This window comes from Canis aureus, chromosome 30 (genome assembly GCF_053574225.1).
Source record: "Canis aureus isolate CA01 chromosome 30, VMU_Caureus_v.1.0, whole genome shotgun sequence".
NCBI lineage: Eukaryota > Metazoa > Chordata > Mammalia > Carnivora > Canidae > Canis > Canis aureus.
Genome location: NC_135640.1, coordinates 9,836,185 through 9,858,925, shown reverse-complemented (window position 1 = coordinate 9,858,925; position 22,741 = coordinate 9,836,185). Strand labels below are relative to the sequence as shown.

The 22,741-nt window shown below is 33.8% G+C and overlaps 1 long non-coding RNA gene across 9 annotated transcripts in view; it reads left to right on the top strand.

The window, feature by feature from the left end:
* Positions 1 to 22,741, top strand: part of LOC144301722 (uncharacterized) — a 72,043-nt gene that overhangs the window by 34,193 nt on the left and 15,109 nt on the right. For 2 of the 9 annotated variants that reach the window (XR_013368476.1, XR_013368472.1), the window contains exons 4-6: positions 1,015 to 1,153; positions 2,450 to 2,540; positions 19,908 to 20,079. The exons of 2 other annotated variants lie outside the window; for them this stretch is intronic. This is a non-coding gene — a long non-coding RNA (uncharacterized LOC144301722). The remainder of the gene's footprint in view (positions 1 to 1,014; positions 1,154 to 2,449; positions 2,541 to 19,907; positions 20,080 to 22,741) is intronic. 5 more of the 9 variants (XR_013368475.1, XR_013368474.1, XR_013368478.1 and 2 more) reach the window with 4 other exon arrangements.

The window sequence follows — 22,741 nt, the reverse complement described above, 5'->3', positions numbered from 1 at the left end:
CAGCGGTTTGGCGCCTGCCTTTGGCCCAGGGCGCGATCCTGGAGACCCGGGATCGAATCCCACATCGGGCTCCCGGTGCATGGAGCCTGCTTCTCTCTCTGCCTATGTCTCTGCCTCTCTCTCTTTCTCTCTCTGTGACTATCATAAATAAAAAAATTAAAAAAAATTAAAAAAAAAAACATAGGAACTTTCAATGAAGTAAAACAGAGACAAATTAGGTTAATATATGTTAACCTGTGTATTTAACTGGAAGTTATAAAGTTATAAAGTCACTTTTTCTATCCTGTATTAACCTTGTCAGAGCCTTTGTGGTATTGATTGGCAACTCATAGGCTGTTTATAAAGATTATTGGTACATCATGTGAAGTGGAGGTACAAATTTACCATTTGAATACAGAGATACATTTTTCTATCCATTTTCGACTGCAATTTGTAGTCTCAGTTTTAGTAGAAATATCTGTTTCTCGTGCACACAAAAAATAGACTTTAATTCATTTAGAGTGACTTAACTATATCTAGTTTCAAAAAGAACGAGAGCTGTGGATTTGTTTGGTTTCTTTTATTCTTGGGGAGAAGATATAAGCTCAAAAAATATCAGTTTTTTTTTAGATCCTATTTTAGAAATCATTTGCTTCAGAAACAATAGAGAAATCTCCCATATAAGTTTAAAAGTTAATATCCCCCTTCCCCTATATCTTGGGTGATTAAGTTTGGACTTAAGAAGAGATATGTCCTGATTCTTATTCTCACTTAGCCATTTTGCTGCATGTCATAGAAAAAAGATTGGGTTTAGCTTTATTAATTTTTAGAAAATATTTTATGTATTTATTCATGAGAGACACAGAGAGAGAGGCAGAGACATAGGCAGAGGGAGAAGCAGGCTCCTCTCAGGGAGCCCAGTGTGGGACTCCATCCGGACCTGGGATCATGCCCTAAGCCAAAGGCAGATGCTCAACTGCTGAGCCACCCAGGCGTCCCTAGCTTTATTAATTTTTATTTTTTATTTTTTTAAAGATTTTATTTATTTATTCATGAGCGACATGGGGAGAGAGAGAGAGAGAGAGACAGAGACAGAAACACAGGCAGAGGGAGAAGCAGGGAGCCCGATGTGGGACTGGATCCCAGGACTCCAAGATCATGCCCTGGGCTAAAGGTAGGTGCTAAACTGCTGATCCACCCAGAGATCCCGCTTTATTAATTTTTAAAATAATTTTCTAACCAAAACATTAGAAACTAGGTGTTTGAAATTACATTTGCATGACAAAGAATGGTCCCCTTGAATCTGGCCTCCTCAGAAGTCATATATTTATTATATTCATTTTATTTGTAAAAGCAGTCTAACAAACATATGAGCCCAAAGCTTAGATTCAGGAAGTAATAGTATTACATATATGTAAAATAAAATGTCTTCTTCTTCTTCTTCTTCTTCTTCTTCTTCTTCTTCTTCTTCTTCTTCTTCTTCTTCTATTATTATTATTATTATTATTATTATTATTATTATTTTGGTGTGTCTATAAGCATCAAGGAGGTATATATCACTAAGTATAAAAATAGGATTATATATATAATAATTTTACATATAATCAAAATATTTATATAATTAAAATAAGTTTATCATTATTACTTTATTTGTATTATTGTTGCTGTTATTATTAATTTGCAGTCTCAGAAAAGCCTACTGCTTCCTCTATTGCTCTAGAGCTATAATTATTTACCAGACCAATGCATTTAGCTTTGCTTTCTCTGAATTCAAATGAAGTGAGCATATGATATCCTAGAGTGTAAACTGGTCCAATAAGTTTCTCTCTGCTGGGTATTAGTACTTGAAGAAACTGGGTTACTTAAATGTAAGATAGAATTTGTTACATTACGTCAACTTAGTATCTGATGGTATCAATTTGGGGCAGCCGTTATGGTCTATGAAAAGGTAAATCATGAGGGCCAGACTATAGAGGAAAAAACAGAGAGAGAGAGAGAAACCCTAAAATGAGAGTGGAAGGAGTGAGACAAGAGACAGAGAGATTGAGACAGAGAAACTAAGAGTGAGAGAGACAGAAAGAGTGAGAGATAGAAAAATAATCTTTATACCAGTTGAATTTTACTTATTTAGTTCCTTGTGAATGTTTACACTATTCCCTGCCTTATACATTTCCTAATTATTTTCATCCCAAATTTAGTTTGAATATGTTCCTGCTTCTGAAAAATAAATAATCCCTGGTAAATTACACAAATAAAAGAAGCCCTGCATTATTTTAATATTCCAGTTGATTATCAAACAATGCAACGGTTTGGGGCCCCAACTCCCTTCAAAATAGAAAATGCATATATAACTTTTGATTCTAAAACTTAAGTGCTAATAGCCTACTATTGACTGGAAGTCTAACTGATAACAACCAGTTATCACACATTTTGTCTGTTACATGTCTAATACACTGTATTCTTACAATAGAGTGAGCAAGAGAAAAGAAAATGTTAAGAAAATCAAAAGGAAGAAAAAATAACATCTACACACTGTGCTTTATTTATTGGAAACACTGTGTGTAAGTGGACTTTCAAACCTATATTGTTCAAGGCTCAGCTGTGTTTTTTTTTTGTTTTTTTTTATATTACAATTGAAAAAAACAAGCATCAGTAAGGTTATGCAATGTGTTCACATTTGTCCTATAGAAATATTCTTTTGTAATCTCATTTTTTCATAAATGGGTATTTTATTGAAATACAATGAACACAAAATACACAGATTGTAACTATTCAACTTGATAAGATAATGTATTAATAGTTCATTCTTTTTATCATTAAGTAGTATTCCATCGCGTGTACATATTAAAATGTTTTATTCATTTTTCTTTTTTTTCTTTTTTTTCTTTTTTTTTACTTTTTATTTTTATTCATTTTTCTATTGATGATCTTGTTTTTCCACTTTTGGGCTATTTTGAATATAGATGCTGTACACATATCTTTATGTGGCTATATTCTCATGTTTATCTGGAATAAATGGGATTGGAATGATTACTTATAAGGAGTTCCAAAATATTTATTCAAGTTGGTTGCACTGTATTATGCTGTTATCAGCAAAGTATGAGATTTGTGGTTACTACATATCCTCTCCAACACTTGGTATTATCAGGTTTTGTTTTGTTTTGTTTTGTTTCCATTATAGTGGTAATAAATACCACTAAAATAAATTGCAGTTCAATTAACTTTCTTGAATGGTTAATGATAATTAGCTGCTTTTCATGTACTTACTGATATTTTGTATATTCTATTTTGTAATATGGCTATTCAATTGTTTGCCTTAAAAAAACTAGGTTATTTTTTTATTGATGATTCTTAATATTTCCTTAAATACTCTGAATACTGGTCCCTTGTGAGATATATGTTCTGTGAGGTCTTTTTTTTTCCCCCAGTCTATCTTTGTCTGATAATTTTCTTAAACATATATTTTGATGAGAAATATTTAATTTTGAGCATGTCCAATTTATCAATTCCTTTTATGATTTGTGTGTGTGTGTATGTGTGTGTGTGTGTTTGACAGGGAAAAAATAATTTTTTGCCTAATCTGAAGCTACAATGGCATTCTTTTCAAGAACTGTGGAGGGTCTGATGTCTTATACTTCCAAGCTAATAAATTAAGTCACTACAGGATGATGGATGTTATTAGAATATCTAATGCTCAGGTGTCCAACACAAAGGATCTTATTAGTCAGGAAACAATACATAGCATTGACATTCACATATTTTTATCAAATTCCTTTGACTCCCAAATTCCATGAAGTAATATGAATGGACCAAAATTGGTGTGTCCTTGTTCAGAGGGTAGAGTTACAGAAGGGAAACTCTGAGCTTAGTAAATCTGAGTCTTTTATAATAGGCAGTAAGTTTGTGAGCTCCTTGCTCTAGAAGGAGACATTATCTTAATTATACTCATCAGTAAGCATAACTTTTTTCTAGAAGAGACTTTATCTTTATTTTCCAAGATTATCAGCAAGCTTGCCTTTTGTTCTGGAGGGAGACACTACCTTTATCTTCTAAGACTGATGACTATATAAATATCCTTTGAAAGGCAGTTCAAAACAAAGGGTAGTCCTGACAGGGAATTGTGTTATAGTTCTATTACGTTTCTTTCTAAAAGCTTTAAGATTGTGGGTTCTGAGTTTAGGTTTAAGACCCATCTCAAATTAAATGTTGTGTATGGAGTGAGAAAAGTATCATGTTTTTGTTTTTTAACATAGATATTTGTTTCAGAAAAAATGTATAAACAAATACTTTTTTCTCCTCATTGGATTGATTTGATTCCTTATTCTAAATTTAACCGAATATATATATTCGGGCCTATTTCTATCCTCTCTATTCTGGATTTATCTATCCTTACATGACCTTAGTTAACTGTAGAAAAAGATATGGTTTTAATTCAGTAGTTGTGCTAAACAGAATTGACTTTCACTGGAAGGTTGCTGAAGGGCAGCTGGCTGGGGGTGATGGGGTAACTGGATGATGGGGAGGCACTAAAGAGAACATGTAATATGATGAGCGCTGGGTGTTATACTATATATTGGCAAATTGAATTTAAATAAAAATAAAATAAACCTCTCCAGCAGAAAAAAAAGGATTCTGCTATCTATGACTTGAATCATCTATTCTCCTACCTACTTATATCCCTGGATTTTATTTTCCATATAAATGCTAGATTGAGCCATTTAAAATGAAAGTGACCTTGGGACACCAGGGTGGCTCAGTGGTTGAGCGTCTGCCTTTGGCTCAGAGTGTGATCCTGGGTTCCTGGGATCTAGTCCTACATCGGGCTCCCCTCCCTGCAAGGAGCCTACTTCTCCCTCTGCCTGTGTCTCTGCCTCTCTCTCTGTGTCTCTCATGAATAAATAAATAAAATCTTTAATAAATAACTAAATAAATAAACAAACAAACAAACAAATAGATAAATAAAATGAAAGTGACCAGTTCACTCCTTTTCTAATCCTCTTACTAATTATTGATTAATTCAGAATTATAAGTTTTCAGAATGGCCTAACAGCCTTTGTTCTCTGGAGGCTCACTTTCACTCTGGGTTCATCATCTGCCACTCTATCCTCTCAGTTTACTATAACTACTCTCTGGTTTCTGCTGTGTCCTTTGAATTGGAAGCATGTTCCTGCCTCAGGGCTCTCCATGTGGTTCTTCACTTACAATAGTTCTCTGTTCAAATATTTTCATATCTATGAGGGCTTCCCAGAGTACCCTATTAAATTTGAAGTATCAGCCAACTGCCTATTGTGCCTCTCCCTCTTCTCATACATAATTACCATCTGACATATTTCCTATTTCTTTTTTTGTTTGTTACCTCCCACTAGAACACAAAGACCATGAGGACAGAAATTTTGTCTCATTTGTTCATTTCTAGAATTATATGCCTAAAATATGTACTAGACTATTGTAGGTAATTGAATAACTTAATGAATAACTTTGAATAACTTAATGAATTACCTCTTATAGTCTTCATACCTAATCTTAGCAATATTTTAGACTTTCCAATCATTTAATTCTTAAGTGTGTTACAATAGAACAGGCATTCATTGTATCTCATCCCTTCATTATGGAAAGAAGAGGTTACATGACACGCCAAAGGCATTTATCTTGTAAGAACCCAAAGAATCAATCTGGACTTGATTTTCAGTGTATTCCTCACTAAATATTCTTCTTTAGGAAAAGTGTGTGTGTGTGTGTGTGTGTATTGACAGTATAAATAAAGATTTGCTATATAAAGGTCACACTCTTATTTCTGGATCACAAAGTTTTCTTCGTCAACACAATGCCCATGCACTAATTTAGCACATTAAGATATGATCTATAATAAAGAATTTCATCATGTATTTATTTAATTTTAACAAAATTTTACTTGCTATTAACTTTGAAAAGAAAAAGGATGAAAATGCCCAATAAGATGTAATATAAATAACAGATTTTTCTTCATTATAATTAAGAAAATTTGTTTCTTCTTTGTTTTTCTCTTTTTGTGGAGAATAAATAACACATTATCATATTCCTAAATGAAAAATGAGGACTCTGAAAGCATATGTCCTTCACATTCACTTAGCAGAAAAATAAAATAATTCTAAGTAGATCACTTTCAGATAAATAGAATTAATTCTACCTGGTTGTACAGAAAGAAGAGAGTTATTTCAGAAAATAACATACAATTAATTACTTTAAAAGGCTGAAAAATGCAATAATGCAATCACAATATTGAAAGCCCATTCATGATTGTAATCTAAATGAAAAGAATCAGAATTTCTAGGACCTCTAGGAACATTCAGGAGTAGAGCAAACTAAAGCCTATTTCAAATTTGTAAAACACATAGTTTTAATCCAATATGGTGCTCTTTTCTTTTTTTTTCTCTCTTTCTTTCATTCTCTTTCTTTTTTGAAACTGAAATTTAATTTTATTCAAACTATTTAGATGAGGTTTTATGAAACTACCCCAAGATTCAGATTTTCAGATTTGCTACCCAATATTTCATTGGGATAATGAATAGGCAATTAAACTTTCACCTGATTAGAACTTTAAAAAAAAAATCATGTCACTCCCCTGTTCAAATTCCATTACCTCAAATACATGAAAATGTTAACTCCTGAATACATCTGCTCCCACTTCCCTGTTTGGTTCCAACCTTGTGTACCTCTCAGAGTCATCATTTCCTGCTTCTCTTGCTCCCTCATCTCTCACCAATCTAATCTCCTTTTTTGCTTCTCAAACACAGTAAGTTCAAAACTTCTGCCCTTACTTTTGCTCAAAATTCTTTTTCTTTCCAATTTTTTTCAGTGCTCTGTTCATTTCATTCAATTGTCTACTGTTACTTCCTATAAATCTTCCCTGATCTTTTAAAATAGTTCAAATCTTCCCACTCCCATCACGCTCTCTACTTTTCCTAATTTGTTACCCTTCTTGTCAGTATATCTTAACCAAAACAGTATCCTTTATTTGCTTACTTGTCTATTGTTTGTCTCTCAAATTTAGCGCCACCTTCCCCAGGTTGTGATCCTGGAGACCCCAGATCAAGTCCCACGTTGGGCTTCCTGCATGGAGTCAGCTTCTCCCTCTGCCTGTGTCTCTTCCTCTCTCTCTCTCTGTGTCTTTCATGAATAAATAAGTAAATTTTTTTTTAAGGAAATTTTAGTGCTATATTGTTTTCATGATCAAAATATACATGGAAAGTAAATTAATAAATTTTAAAAGGAAGCTATTTCAAAATTAAAGGAGGTAAAGCTAGACTAACAACATCTAAAGTTGTAATAGAATTATTTAGATATTTGATAGGATGTGGCATGATACTAATCCTTCCCATAGTAGTTGCTGATTTGGAGTAGTACTCTAGAGAATACTTACATGTATGTTAAAATTCCATGGACTAAAAATTCTTTCATATTTACTAACTACTGAAGAAATATTCAAGTATGAAGCTTTCTAAAGTATGTTACTATTCACTCATTTAATGAAGAGGATTATCTTACTTGACAATTAGCAATTATAAAAGGTACCTATACAAATGCCTGTATTTAGGTTATCATATTTATGCCCCCCCCCTTTTTTTTTCTGTTGTTCAGGTAAAACTATCATAACTAGCTAAAATGTCTTCAGTAAGAAAAAAAATCTACTAAAAACCAGTAAAATTTATAAGTAGGCAAAAAGTAAGAAAATAGTTATCTCAGGAATTCAAACAAAATATCCTCCAAATTAGTCTCAGAAATTACCTTTTTCTTTATTGATTTTGCTAAATTTTACAAGCAAACTTTCTATTATACCCATTTTTATTGGATTTTAGCAAGTGATTTTATGCTGACTGGTTCTTTGAAGAAACTGGAGCAGAGAGCATGCTATTCTTTACTTTAAGCCGTGATAATTTACTTGTGTTGCAGAACCTAATTGAAATACATTTTCAGTGACACCTGGGTGGCTCAGCGGTTGAGCATCTGCCTTCAGCCCAGGGCATGATCTTGGAATCCCGGGATCGAGTCCCACGTCGGGCTCCCTGCATGGAGCCTTCTTCTCTCTGCCTGTGTTTCTGTCTCTCTCTGTGTCTCTCATGAAAAAATAAACAAAATCTTGAAAAAAAAAGTATATTTTCAGATAAAATTAAATAAAATGATGGATTTGATAAAAAATGAATGAATACAGATACATACATCTATAGATGAAATAATTAAAGAAATATAAGAATCTCTTATACTTTTTAAGACTTCCTTTTGTGTGTGTGTGTGTGAAAGAGAATTCCATATTTTATTAAGAAACAAACCAAAAAACAGGTAAAAAGCCATAAAATCACACTACCCAGTATGCTTCCTTAGATACAGGAAATGGAAAGCTGCTTTTGTGTGCAACAAAAAGCAACATGTTCAAAAGCCATATGTAAGAAAACTTTATTTTGTGCATCTTCTCATAGTCCATTCTGTTTTTAAAATCTGTTGTCCAATATTTTGTTTCTAAGCTGCCTCCAATCATTTAAAAAAGTTATAGAGAACAAGGACTACAAATAAAACAAGCATTCCTAAGGATGTTTTATGTCATTTCTCTCACTTTGTACCAATAAGAGTGTAATTAGAATTCAGTTTCTGGAATGCCTGGGTGGCTCATCAGTTGAGCGTCTGCCTTTGGCTCAGGGCGTGATCCTGGAGTCCCAGGATCAAGTCCCACATCAGGCTCCCTGCATGGAGTAAGTAGCAAATGTAAGTTTAAGAAGTAAAGTGTTTACTTTTAACTATACATATTAGTATGGAGTAAAACATTCACTTTCAATTATTTTAATATATGTTATTATATATTACATATATGCACATATACATTAGTAAGAAATTTTGTTAGGAACTATTATGGACATAACAATTGTGAAACAAATTAATTGCTCTTAGGTATGTAGTGTGGTTATAGTAATACAAGGTTACAATCTAATCAAAATTGATACAATTTTCATAGGGGTAAAAAAAAAGAACAGGAGGGATGTCTGGGTGCCTCAGCAGTTGAGCATCTGCCTTTAGCCCAGGGAGTGACTCTGGAGTCCCGGGATCAAGTCCCACATCTTGCTCCCTGCATGGAGCCTATTTCTCCCTCTGCATATGTCTCTGCCTTTCTCTGTGTCTCTCATGAATAAATAAATAAAATCTTTAAAAAAGAAAGGAAAATAAACTAAGAAAAATATTTTTTATCTAAAATCCTAGATTTTTTGCCTAAAAAAGTGTTTTCAGTAATTAAAAGGCACTAAATTTTTTTTTTTTTTTTGTAGAGAACTCCATAGATATTTTAATGTCAGACTCAAGCTAGAAGAAATCACCTTTGAATGCAGAACATGCCTTTGTTAAGGAGAAGACTTAATATGCTATAACTAGCCTCCATTTAAGCTCTTCTGACCCTTTTGATTTGAAGTTTCTTTTACTATAGCCTCTTGTCACATCTAGGATGGAAAATGTTCTGACTGTACAGGTGGGCTAAATGTTGATGATATAATTGAGGAGGATTTTTTTTAAAGATTTTATTTATTTATTTATTTGGAGACAGAGTACATGCATGTGCAAGTGGGGGAGGAACAGAGGGAGAGAGAGGAGCCAACTTAGTGCAGAGATCCCTGTGGGGCTGGATCCTGTGGACTCTGAGATCATGACCTGAGCCTAAATCAAGAGTCATAGGCTTAATTGACTGAGCCACCTAGGCACCATTTAATACATTGATTTTTACCATAATCAGAAACCATGGGAAACGGGACATAAGAGGATCTGTTTGTTTTGTAATAAATGATTTATGCAGCCCTTTTTAAACAACTAGTACTTCGATAATTTTTTTTAATGATTTAGATTATGGGTAAATTTTCCGTGGAATTAGAATCCATATTCTGATTATAAGCAAAGGGTTGCCTGTAAAATTTTACTCTTATTCTTAGTCTAAGAGTGATGTAAGAAAGAAATGGTGACATGCTTTTTTTGTCTATAAAAAGTTCATGTGCAATTAGAAAACACTAAGAATAAAATTTAAAGTAGATATTACACTGTTTAGCTCCAAAAATTGGAGGACAGAGAGAGTTTTATTGTCTCTATTGTTTTATAAGAATATAGGTTTGAAGCTACTGGAAACCTGTTTTTTTAAATTATTTGTTTCATTTTATTTTTCTTTACTAGTCAATAATATATTTTGCTTTTGTTGTTAAACTCAGTTATGAGAATGTATCAACAAAAGATAGTGTTCAGGAAATTAATTCAACTAACTCATTTAAAATAATATATTAGGGACGCCTGGGTGGCTCAGTGGTTGAGCAGCCTTTGGCCCAAGGCATGATCCTGGAGTCCTGGGATTGAGTCCCACATCGGACACCCTGCATGGGGCCTGCTTCTCCCTCTGCCTGTGTCTCTGCCTCTCTGTGTGTCTCTCATGAATAAATAAATAAAATCTTTAAAAAATACATTTAATAAAATAAAATAATATATTAAACAACATCTCCTTTCCATACTTTCTAGAAAGAATATACTTTTATAAATCCTATTTTCCAGGTACCCCAAGAAGCATGATTGTTCTATATGCCATTTTGAATTGTTTTATCATATCACAGTAGCAATAATATGAAGTTACTAAGTGAACCAGATATTGGACCTAAAATTTTTGACAGGGTAAATACAGGACTGTCGTCCTAAATATGTGTGCACCCAGGATACAGCAGAGTATTCAAGCTATAGAAACTCATGCGGTTATATACATAGCCAAGGTCCACAATACCAGGAGATGAGAGATCTATTGATTTTTTAGTTAGAACACTACTGGAATGCCTGCATTTTCTTCCTCAGTAGGATTTAGTACTTTCTTCTCCTGGGAACAATACTTCCTTTGATGTGCATTCTCTTTAATAGTTATGAGATAGTAAAAATAAAGTAGTATATAATCAAACACTAACCTAAGAGGGGGAAAAGGTAATTATGATAAAGGACAAACATTGATGTTGATTATCAATATTGATTCAGGGATCTTGTAGGGAAATTTGAAATGTTTATGAGTCTATAACATTATTCTAGCATTTGTCTGCTTTGTGATTCCTTACCACTTTTTTCACATTGTTAGTGCAGAACCTTTTGCTACTTTAGAACCAGTTTTGTATAGGACTGTCTCCCTGCTATTTCATGAGCTCCCTAATTGAGCCAATGTCCTATTTTTTTCAATAGTTCAAGTTCTAATCCCAAAAGCTATCACATGCAAGATGCTCAATGGGTTTGTTGAATGAATTATTAAAATAATAGATGTTGTGGATGTTTGCTGCATGCCTCTTTTCTTTCCTTTAGTAACTGAAACACATTGATTTACTGTCACAGGAATCAGAATAGAAGTATCTGAAAGGTATAGGTATTCAGGAGGGGGAATCGGTTAAAAGATTGTATCCAATACTTAAAAGCTTAAATATTCCTGTATGGATGGTATAATAACAGAATAAACTGTCTACTGGTATTTTCCTATCACAAGAGGCTGTTTTGCCTGTAGACACTGGTATATCTTTAATGATTGTTTACAGACACTATCTTTTCTGATTGATTCATGTGTACTCTACTGCAGCAGCCATGAACACGTTTGCTTATTATCAGATGTGGCATACACAATGATAAAGATTTATTGTCAATCAAAATAAAATAGTAATAACAGTTACAATTGATTTTAAAATAATTAAAAAATCATGGTAGGATTACATGTAAATTGTGCCACTTTCTACTTCCATTAGTGCTAATAATAGAAGTTATTTTTTGACTGTGAAATAAAGAAAATATAGATCTGGCTAAACCAGATTGGGATCCTGAGTTGGAAATTATGTGTTAGCCTTCTTGAGAAGATAATATCTGTGCAGTTTTGGAAGAGATAAGAGAGTTAACCAAGGGGTTATATGGAGGAAGGATAACATGTCAGCAGATAGAACATGAAAGATCTGAGCATTAATGGGTGCTGGTATGATCAAGGAACAGGAAGAGGAAAAAGATCAGGTTGTCACAGGATAGAAGTTAGGGAGGAAGGAGATCTGGACCATGCAGGAGTTACGGAACATTGGTTTGGTAGGATTGTGAGTCAGCTCAAGAGAGGGTTTGGGTGAAGACATGATGAGACTCTTAAAATGGGAACTCCAGCAACCAGAAGTTACAATACCACTGGGAAATACAAGCGGTGGATGGCAACACTGAAATGCTTATAGGCCTTTATTCCAGCTCTTTGGAAGGCTTTCCAAGGGAACCATTTGTGCCTCACCTGACTTGAAGTGCTAATGCACAGTCTGCCCACCTGGCACCTGCTGAAAACAGAGGAGACCATGGGCAGTTTGTAGCACCAGAGGGTCTGCAGTGGAGGTTGGCACAGTCCAGCATGACTGAAGGAAGCGCTCAACTTGTGGCTTGCCCTAGAAGTGGGGGAATATATCCAATGTTCTGACTTTTTAGAAAGCTGTAGGAGGGACTGAAATAAATAGCAGTTTATTATTGTGCTTTATTTATATAAGCACACACAGGACGTGTTCCTCTTTTGGAGCCAGAGAATGAGATTCTAACTTGTTTAGGAGTTTATGATTAGAAAAAAAGAGTTATTAATACCACTTTGTTTCACATAGTCCTTCCTTAACTTTGCCATATTTGGTATTTAACAGTTATATAAATTTACAAAGATGTATATTACTTTATTTCATCCATTAATATTTTAAACTGAAAGCCATTTCCCCCCATGAGTATAAATCGAGTTCTTAGAAATATGGATATATTCCTAATGTATATTATAACTATTTCTATGTTTAATCTTAAACATAAGTAACCACAAATATGATTCCATCTCTTCTCGCCTATTATAACTTACTATTAGGATATTTTCATAAATAGGTTCTGAAAATTAATACATTTCTACTGAAATAATTCTAGTGTAACAATTATTAGGTAGATCTAGATCACCTAATGGATTGTAATCCATTAAAGGGTTCATAAAATATCATAATGAAACAGAACAAACTGTGAACACATTTATAATGACACCAAAACCTTGATATTGAATTGTGGGTATGCTGGGTGCATATCCACTCTAATTAAAATTTGCTATAAAAATGGTTATTTCTAAGAAAGTTTTACTTATTATGAATTTATTTTTACTTAAATTTCTTGAAAAAATATCAGTGGCACCCAGAAAATATTGAGAAAGTGTGGCTTTTTTTCTATAAAGACAGTATGTGCCTACCATTGCTCTTTTTTTTTTTTTCAAGTCCAATAAAGTAAGTTCTTCCCTTCCCATCCCTTTCTTTTTTTACCTTCTTCTCTTCTCATCCCACTCCTCTCCTCTCCCCTCCTCTCCTCTCTTTTCTTTTCCTCTGTAGTAAAAGATTTCTTGTATCATTACAGGGCCCTTTTAGTTTTCCCTAGGATATTAAACCAGAATATCAGGTTTGTCCCTCAATAATTTTGCTCACAAATGCAAGTCATATGGAAAACAGTACCCCCATAGACTCTGCCATCAAAAGTAAAGGGTCACTTCCTATACAAAAAGCCAGTTGCACATAAAGGGCATGTTTCTGGGGAAGAGAGCCCTTAGAGAACCCTAATTTGGATAACAGTAGAGAAAAATACATCAACTTTAGATAGAAAGAAGAGAAGCAAAAAGATACACTGAAGTTCCTCAGTTGCCCAGACACCCCTAGGATGAGCTGCAATAGGGAATATTTAATTTAGGTTTAGGGCAGCCATACAAGTTTTTCTCAAGCTTGGAAGACAAGGAAAGAAAAAATTTCCATTCATACATTGCCTCCCCCACTCTTCTTTCTTAGTCCTAGTCTCCTATATACAAATTGCTTTGCCTCTGAAAATTTTAAACAAATGGGGGACGCCGGGGTTGCTCAGTGGTTTGGCACATGCCTTTGGCCCAGGGCGTGATCCTTGGGTGCCAGGATCTATTCCCAGATCGTACTCCTGCATGGAGCCTGCTTCTCCCTTCGCCTATGTCTCTGCCTCTCTCTCTCTCTCGCTCTCTCTCTCTGTGTGTGTGTGTCTCTCATGAATAAATAAAATCTTTTAAAAAAAATTTATACAAATGTGAAACATAAAAGAATAGGTTTAGTCTGGCACTTTGGAACCCTTTATCTTTTCAAGGGATCCTCTTTCTAGCTTGAAGTAAGTGGACAGAGATAGCGGCCAGCACAAGGTACTGAGAGAGAGAGATACTGGGCTTGATTTTGGTTTAATAGTAGTTCTTGGTTCAGATAATTTTGTAACATTTTCCTTTGTGTTTTTACCTCCATAGCAATAAATTATTTCTTAATATCTTAGCTAAATGAGTTCATAAATTGAGGCCTATAATATGGTAATAATATATAGCCAGAGCCATGCATGCTGGAGCCAATTCATAAACATTTAACAATAATCAGCCCTAAAAATTAAAAAAAAATAAAAAATAAAAAAGAATAACCAGTCCTTAAGGATAAAAGTGTATGTTAGACAATATAAATGATGGTGTACCTGTTCTGGCATTATAAGCAGTCAAATTTGTCCTCCTATAGAGAATATTTGTCATTTATATTTTTACTTCGTTAGTATGGTAGCAAAATTTATGTAGTTGGCTTGAATGTAATACTATACTCCAATTTTCATTATACTTTTTCATTTTTTATTGTCCTTAAGCAACTACTTTTCACTTCTTCACACATTCGCACACTATGTGGACACCAAGATGCACAGATTTTTGTCTGCTATGTTTAGCATAGTATTCCTAGGGCCAATGATATTAAATATTTTTTAATAAACTAAATGGGTGGATGGATGGATGGATGGATGGATGGATGGATGGATGGACTTTTTGCAAATAACTGCTAATTTTGCATTAAAATTTATCAAAAAAACATCTGTAGGAACAAAAAAAATCTTTAGGTTTATTATAAAAGTTAGAGTTATCCAGTTATCATGGAAGGGTTATCTTCTTTTATAAACATTTTATACAGTACAACTTAGAATGTTGGACATTTTTTAAATATGCTTATAGAATTAAATGATGCAAGGGATATTAACATTATGGAATGATATATACACATTTAAGTAAAATATTAATGGAGCATAGATGGTGGTAGAGGAAGCAAGGAAAGTACAAAAACACTTTTGTTTTAAACGTGACCCTCATGGATTGAAATTCATGACTCTTTTCCCCAAATGATTTCACAGCTAAAAATAAAGGCAATGACCAGTTTGGGGGCTATAAACATACTAAATTTTGAAATTATTTTCTTATAAAGATCTCTGACATCAGAACTCATTTGAAATAGCTGTTTTATACCACTGGGTCTGAATTAGTATATTTAATAACATTACTTGAGGGTCGTGGGTTTTTTTTTTTTTTTAAGATTTTATTTATTTACTCCTGAGAGACACACAGAGAGAGGCAGACACATAGAGGGAGAAGCAGGCTCCCTGAGGGGAATCCCATGTAAGACTTGATCCTGGAACTCTGGGATCATGCCCTGAGCCAAGGGCAGAGGCTCAACCCATGAGTCACCCATGTGTCCCTTATTCAAACCAATTCTCAGCTAGCTGACTGCCAGCAACTTATTTAGTCTCTCTGAGCCTCATCTGTAAATAGGGATAATAATCATGAAGTTGTGAATATTAAAATAAAATAATGCACAGAGTCCAGAACCATGCTCAACACTTGAGAAATACTCACCAATACTATAATTTATGAGTATATTAAGAAACTATATGGAGAATATTGATGTGAAGAGAATTAGTGTGTGGAGGGAGATATTACAATAATACAATGTCTGATGTCCAGGAGACAACAACTGGGAGAAAAGTGTCTAAGAGAGGCTACCAGAGACATTGACATCATAGTGCCTATTAGAGCTCATGGTGCTGTTTTCTTTTTCTATGCAGTGGAAGAGTGTATCAGTCTTTTAGGTCACTTTTAAAAGTAGTGCCCATGCCGTTCCATTAGCTGATGACATAGTTTCTTAGTCATCTTTCAATACTTTGGGGTAATTTTTTAAATTGGCGTAACTTCTGAGTTTTATAACTGAAAGTTGTACTGTTTTGAACTTAATGGTATTCTACTGAGGTAACAAGGTTTTTCTCATTCTGAACCTGTAAGATTAAAGACCTTGAGTGTAAGGATGACACCAAAACCTCACAATACAAATTGATATTAGCTTTGCCCCCCAAACAACAACACTGGACAAAGTACTTCATCCCTGCACCTCCACTGTTATCTTTTTCCAGATGAAGTGTTGAGATCACGTCATCTCCAGATGCATTGTGTGGCCTGTGGCCCACTTTTACTTCCATCATTTTCTGTGTAACTTGATATCTTCAATCCCTTTCCTCTCTGATATTATTAGAATGAAAAAAAACACCCTAAGCCCTAGAGCTTTATACATGTGGCTAAATAAGAGCTTTTGCAAAGACGAGAGACATCTACAATGAAAAGTTAACTTTTTGATGAACAAAAAGTGAATGTTGCTATGAGAGGGGGGAAAAGTCAGATTTTTTTAAAAAAGCTTTGTAACACAAATGTATAAAAAAAGTGGAATATGAAGTGCAATATTTGTGAGACTGTAGAGAAAATATTTTCATGTTTCTGCAGTTAGTGCTTTCTGAATAAAACTAAAAAAGAAATGTGGAACTGAATTAAAGAAAGAATTAGATTTAAATTAAAGAACTGAGAGATGACTGAATAAATAGCAAGGGATTTACATTAGTGGAGGTATGTTTTTAAACATCACTGAGAGATAAAATCCAGACCATGGAAACATTCCAAGGATTGAAACACTCCAACACTTGTCTTATCTTTCCCTAGAGACATTTATTTACATTCTAGAGAATAAAAAGCCGAGATCCTTACCCATCTTTTCTGAAAGAGACTTTGTTTACTATCAGGGAGATTGTTTTTCATCCTCCTTCAGAAGGAGAGGAGGAAAATGTGTATATAAACTCATCTTTATTTGTAAATTAATTCTCACAAATTATTGATGACATCAGAGCCCCTTTGCATTGTTATCCCTTGAACCTATATCCATTTGTCTGAACTGCTAAATATTTTACTAATGAAGAAAAATATTGGGGACAAGTTGAATGGAAGTAGCTAAAGGAAAACTTTTGTGATTTAAAAAATGAGCCAGAGATTAAGGAAAAATTAGTTTTATCCTGTTCCTTGCTTGAAGGAAAAGAATTCTACAGCCTTTTCCTCACTCATGTCTGGGCAATATAAATTTTGAAGCTTTGTTAAATGACTTGGTAATTTATTTCCATATTTCTTATCTGCAAAATTTTTCTCAGCTTTGATTATAAAGAACTCTTTAGTATGGCATGCTTTCAATGTTGTGTCTAACTTGATTTTTCTTCATCTCCTTGTCTTATACCATACTTAAATATAAGAAATTTAGGAGAACTAAAGGGAATAAGCTACCTTATCTTCTTTCATCCATGTAATTTCTCCTTTTCTTATAAAATAGAATAGAACAGGAAGTTATCACCCTCTTCCAACACCCATATGATACCTGATTATGAAAGACAGTCTCTTTTCTGTTTATTGTGATCAATTCAGAGGGCTTTCAGAGATAAACATTGGATGTTAGATTCTTTATGAAATAAATGGAAAATCTTTGTTATATGAGGATCTACATTTATGGATCTTCTAATAAAGATTAAATTGTGATAGTTTTTCCTTTTTATCTGTAGCTTGATTAGTCTACATTGTAAATTGTTGGGTTCTCAGGCAAAATACAAAGTTCATTAACATTTTCAATTCTTTGAAGTTTTCACAAAATATTTATAATATAAGTACTGTTGATAAGTTTTAATAGCTGGATATTTATTGATTTTTACATTGACATAAAGTTTATATGTAAAGAAGAGGAGGGAAAGAGGAGAAATGAAAATAAGGAAAATGGATGAAAAAAGATAGTTAAGAAATAATAGGATAGAAAAAATAGCAGAAAATGGGAAATATATTATTGCATCAAAATATTGGCTTGAGCAAGCTTTTTTAGTTTTTCCTTCATCATGTTTTCAGTAATATAATATTCAAATTGATGACATTTGATGACATTATATGCTGAAACAGAAGGAGAGTTTTAGTGACAAAAATATGGTGATTATTTAGTTAATATTGAGAATTTACCATGTTAAAGATACCCTGGTTCTTTAAGTGTATTAAATTACTCATTTTACCAATATCCTGTGAGGTTATGTACTGTTCTATCTTCATCTTTAGGGACAAAAACCTGAAGACTAGAATTTTAAAACTATTTGTGAAGGTCATAAAACTGATAAAAGTGGCAGAGCTGGGATTTAAATCCGTGCCATCTTTTCCCTAAAACCTGGGCTTCTAAACACTTCATGAAATAGGTTTTTATGTACTTATTTTTTCTAGCACACATAACATCATACTCAGGTAGAATTTTCCACTAAAACCAAGGACAAAGTAAATTTTGATGGCGCTAGCAGTACATGCAAAAAAAGAAATGATAAAACCCTAAAGTTGTCATGTTAAAATCTCCTTGCCAACACCAAGTATATAAATTGTGGGGACCTTGGGAAGAGTTGCTTTGTTTTATTTTATTTTTTAAGTGGAGTTTTAGCAAGAGCTAAATTTTGCTGTAGTCATGGGTTTGCTTTTCTTATATTCAAATCAAGAGCAAGAAGCCATATGGAAAAATCAGGATGTTTCAAAATTGCCTTCTGCAATTAAGACTGGTGTTGGATTCATGCCTGACAACATAGCAGTGCAGAGAAATCTTCATGCTCAGAGTTATTGGGCCCAAAATGCGTGACCCTCTCTTGAGGAGAAATTGTGGATTGCACATAATACAGAGAGCGTGTAGGTGTCTGTCAGTTCTTTTCCAAGAGTTCAGCTTCATAGGCAAATGGACCTCAGCAAAAAAGAAGCTTCATTGGACTTGAGAAGCTTAATGCATGAGTAATTGACCAGTCACAATAGACAATGGAACTCTAAATGAGATATCTCCCAGTGATAGAAAAAAATCACAAACAAGTTTCATAATTCAGCTAGCTTTCAAAAACACTCACATCCAGCAATTAAGGCATTGTACCACTACAATTTCAAATGAGTTGGAGCTTTTTTTGTCTGTCTCTCTGTCCCCACTTCTCATGAAACTTTTATTCTGTTGAGATCCTTTTTATCCTGGAGGGATATGAAACAGAGTTTGACAAATTGAGAAATGAGCATAGATAGGAAAAGTGGAAAGAAAAAAACTCAACCCCCACCCAATACCACCCCACTTACACAGTAAGACTTAACAAGTCTGGTCTAGGGGAATGGGAAAACTCTGGCTTGAAATGAAGTTTTAAGTTGTTCAGAATTTTACAGGAATTGGTAGAATCATTATTTTAAAATAATTTTAATAGATTTTTTGCTGTTACAGCAATTCTAGGTTTACAGCAAAAAAAAGGGGGGGGCATGGACAGTTCCCATAAATGCCCCACTTCCACAAACACACAACCTCCCCCAATATGATCATCCCACACTAGAATGGTACATCTATCACATCACTGGACCTGTTTAATACTTCATTATCACCAAAAGTCCATAATTTACATTAGTGTTCTCAGTTTTGTACATTGTGTAAGTTTTGACAAATGTATAATGACATGTGGCCACAATTATAGTATCGTACCAGGGTAGTTTTGTTGCCCTAGAAAATGCTCTATGCCCTGCCTATTTATCCGTTACTCCTCCCAACTCTGGGCAATCACTGATCCTTTTACTGTATAGCTTTTCCTTCTCCAGAATGTCACATAGTTAGAATCATATAGAATATAATTTTTTGATAGGCTTCTTTCCCTTAGTAATATGCATTGAAGTTTCTTTTATGTCTTTCATGGCTTGATAACTCCTTTGATTTTAGTGCTGAATAACATTCCATTGTTTGCAGGTACCACAGTTTATCTATTCATCTACTTAGGACATCTTGGTTACTTTCAAATTTTAGAAATTTATATTAAATCTGCTATACATACTCAAGTACTGGTTTCTATATGAATATAAGGATATAAACTTCAGCTCATCTGGGTAAATACCAAGGAGCACAATTGCTGGATTATATGGTAAGAGCATATTTAATTTTGTAAGACCCTGTCAAACATTTTCAGAATGGCTATGCCATTTTACATTCTCACTAGCAATGAATGAGAGCTCCTACTGCTTCATGTCCTTGTCAGCCTTTGGTATTGTCAATGATTTTGGAGACATATTTATTACTGATCAGAAGACGTATCACAAGGGAGTGACTAGAAACTCAAGAGTCTTCACCAAAATTTCTTCTAGAAGTATGAAAAAATTAGCTCCACTAATTAATATGAATGGAAAAGGAGAGATAATAGTCCTTACATATTATATTTCAAGGGTGGTGCTTATATATTTTATTATAAAATTAAGATATTTCTACTACACATATTTCAAATTGCTTTAAATTTTACACAATTTGTTTATATGCTTCAGTGGAGACTTGTAGGCTGAATTCAGCCTGCCATTTCATGAATTTGGGGACATCTAAAAGTGTTTTCCTAAGGTGGACTTAAGGATATTTGTTAGTTTAATTCTTTGATTCAAAATTTATTAAGTAACTTACCTAAAAAATGCCAGGCATTATACTAAAACTGGAAACAAATATATGAATAAAACATGGCTTTTGTCCTTAAATAATATATTAGTCAAAGTTGCTTTGGTTAAGTGTGAGAGAAACACCACTCATACTGCTTAAACATAAATGAGAATTTATTGCTTAAATAACTGGAGTCAAGTAGTAGAGCTTACTTAGGACTTCAGGGTTCTTTTACATACCTTTCTCTGTTTCTGTTAAATTTATAATTTCTTTGTGTATTGTCCTAGTCACCCTTTGCCTCGATGCAAATGAATTCCATCAGGATGGTAAAGGTGACAACATTGTAGCAAAAATTCTGGAAATACATCATTTCAATTTATAATCCCAGAGAAAGAAGGAGCTTTTCTCTCTCTTAGCATGTGCTTAAAAATCTGACTGAAAAAAAAAATCTGACTGGACTGGCTTATCTCTGCTGCTTTTTATGGAATATTATGTCTACAGTTAGAAGATGAGGTTTTTGTTAAAGAGTGAAATGATTATACCTTTCCAGATAACTAAAAGGACTCACAAGACTACAAGGCATATTTAGATCAAGTTTTAATCAAGACAAGAGTATGGTATGTTAGAGGAAAGAAAGCACAGATAAGAATCATGGGTCTGAAGATTTCTGCATAACTAACTAGGACCCTTTTATCGTTGGACAGAAAGTATTCCATCTCTAAATTATGTACCACCAAGATACATACAGGGCATCTTGGTTTAAGCAGACATTGTGCAAAAGTTTCCATTAGTGTCCTTTATGTCCCACTGATTAGGTAGCTAAGCTAAACAGCAGATTATAGATTATTACATAAGTCTATGATTTTTATATTGGCCACAGTCAGTAGTAGGCTTCCAAATGACCCCAGAGAAAAGCATAGAATTTTCCCAGTTCAACTAAAAGATAAGTACCTTACACAAAGTGTATGTTATAGGGTATGAGGTAGGTATCTTTCCTTATCCTTGGGAAATCTGAATAACATACATGTTATTGAGAAAGACAAAAAACAGAGTGGGAAGACATTGAAGACCCAGAATAGAAAAGACAGTTATTTCACGAAGGAGAGTATATGAAGAAATTGGAGAAAGTGAGATAAAAAGGAGAAGTGATATGTTTAACGTGAAAAAAAAATATAATAGATGACTTTTAGATAGAAAGAAAGGAGATAAGAGTTGTTAAGAGAAGCAGAAAAAGATGCCTAACCCTTTTCTGGGGAGAAAAATGACAAGTAAAATGGTAAACTTGTGAAAAGCACCTGTCATTCTGAAGGTGTAACTAGAGAAGTTCAGAATAAAAGAGAGAAGAGAAAGATATTTTGTCCTTTCTTGTATTCTAGAATGATTGTCTTTGCTTTACTTTAGAGGAGCCTGAGTGATAAGTAGATGGATCTGTCTTTGAAAAAGGCTCTATCTGATTCAATCTATATTTATAGATTGGGATATAGATATTTATCCATCATGTTTGAAGATAGCAGTAAGAAACTGATAGATAGGCCTGAGTCAACACTCCTTTCCATAACATGCACAGAGTATGGGGGACCCAGAAGTCCTGGCTTTTCCCAGTAAAAGAACACGGGGATGATCAGACTATAATGAACTAACAGAGATGTGGGGTTAGAAAGAAGAGACAGAGGATTGAGACCAGTGGGAATGGCAGGAATCATGGAGAGGACACAGAGTAGTGACTAATCATGAAGCTGAGCAGTCATGGAAAGACATCATTTAATAGGGTACCAGAACTGTTCAACTCAATAGTTAAAATTAAAATAGAAAGAAAACTGTTTGAACCAGGAAAGTCTGAAAGAGTATTATTTAACAAGAATAGGTTAGTTACACAATTTGAACAATGGGATGGGAGAGAGATCCTGTGTCTTATCAGAATGGTTATCTGAGCTGTATGCTAATTTTATGGTGTCTTATTTATGAAAACAAAGTTCTCATTTTTGAAAAAGATAAGGTTATTTACAATCTTGTAACCTCCTATGATTATTTTTAAAATCTTTTGTTGTCATTGTGAGTAAATGGGTAGCCAAGTGCTTTTTCTTCATACATAACCTATAATCCTATCTGTAGTGGGTTAAATGAGTGACTCCCAAAAGTTCATGTCTAAATGAAACTTTAGAATG